The sequence below is a fragment of the Wyeomyia smithii genome, chromosome 1 (assembly GCF_029784165.1).
Source record: "Wyeomyia smithii strain HCP4-BCI-WySm-NY-G18 chromosome 1, ASM2978416v1, whole genome shotgun sequence".
NCBI lineage: Eukaryota > Metazoa > Arthropoda > Insecta > Diptera > Culicidae > Wyeomyia > Wyeomyia smithii.
The window spans coordinates 169,604,620-169,606,218 of record NC_073694.1 but is presented as its reverse complement, the minus strand read 5'-3'; positions in this window follow the sequence as shown (position 1 = coordinate 169,606,218).

Sequence of the window (1,599 nt, the reverse complement as noted above, 5' to 3'; positions counted from 1 at the left end):
CCTCTATGGCTAATGGTGAAATTTCTATCGTCTACTTCATGAAATAAATTCGATAATTCTCTAAGGTACTATGAGGTAAACTGGGGTGAAATTGATCACCATTGAAATCCATACATTCTTTTGGAAATGTGCTTTTTTTCGATATGCTAAAGATAAATGATGAATTCTGTGCTGAAAAATATCATTTACAGCTAGTTTGGAAACGAAAATAACGATATTTCAGGTAAAAGTTTGTTTATTTTCGTTCACGAGCTGCTTGTTGCTATTTTTTTACTTATTTGATCGTCGTTAGACCGATTTCAATTCGGTTTGTTGCAAAAGCTCAAAAACTAGCTCTGAAATTAAAATCTTTGTGGTTTCCTGCGAATTCATCAGTATTTCTTTAATGGTATGGAATGATCATTGTTAAAAATTACATATTTTGAGCTTTTATCAAACTTTACTCACTTCTCCAAATTTAACGTAATTAACCCTCAACTAAGATAACTTTAAGTAAATTCAATACTTTTTTCTGTTATTTGGAAACTTGTTTGATCAAATTTGATTGAGTTTTGACTGAGTTAGAAGAATTTTTCGAAAATATGAATAAATTGCACCGGGCATGCAAGGGTTAACTTTGAAAGGTATGTGTATCATGCAAAAGTTGCGTTTAAGGACACGTTAACATTGCCTAGTGTTGTAAGAGCAATATCTTTTGATTAGTATTTTTTATCACGAATTTTCAGGTGATCAATTTCACCCCATTCCACGGTATGTGTTGTATACTGTTTTGAAAAAGGAGCTCATATTTATCAAATTCCTGAAAAACTGTCATGATTTTGTTCAGAAATACATCCAAATTGCGTTTTATACAGTTTTGCTGTGATTTTCCACTGGCTTTTCTTTCGTGGATTTCGGAATTTCCATGGTTTGTCATGCAAATTACCAGAAAAAGTCTCTGATTGATTTAAAGTGTCGGTTGAATTTATTTTACGGGTCTGAGAAATCTCTCATACCTGCCATTGGGCCCAGCTTGAAAGTCCCAGGGTCGAAGTTTTCGAAAAAAATTGGTTCGAAATGACAGACCTCGACGTTTCGTGCATTTCTAAGACATTTGTCAACAGAAAAAAAATATGACAATTTCATGTGCATTTTTTCATTTGTCACTCTAAGGCTTTTCTTCCCAATGTCTGAGATCAAATTTTGCATGAGAACTTTTCTCGAGAAAAATACTACAAGGTATACAGCCCTAGGGGTTGTATGAAATGGTGACGTAGGACTAAATAGATAATATATGCTAAACTAAATATTATTATATGCTGCGTTAAACTGTTCATAAGTAACACTACCGTTCATTTTTGACAGTCGTTGTTTTAAAACTAACGATGCATGAATACATGAACATTTTACACTAGTAGTAGTTGCGAAAATTCTCATAACTCTTATCTTCAAGCATCTATAATTCTGAAAAGAACCGATTCCATAATATTCAGTTAGAAATTCGTGCTACAGAACGCTGATAACTGCACCATGAATATTTTGTTGGCCGCGCATAAAATTTGCTTTCCGCTGTGCCCTCCAGTAGCTGTGCCAGCAAAATATCCTGCATCGAACGATGGT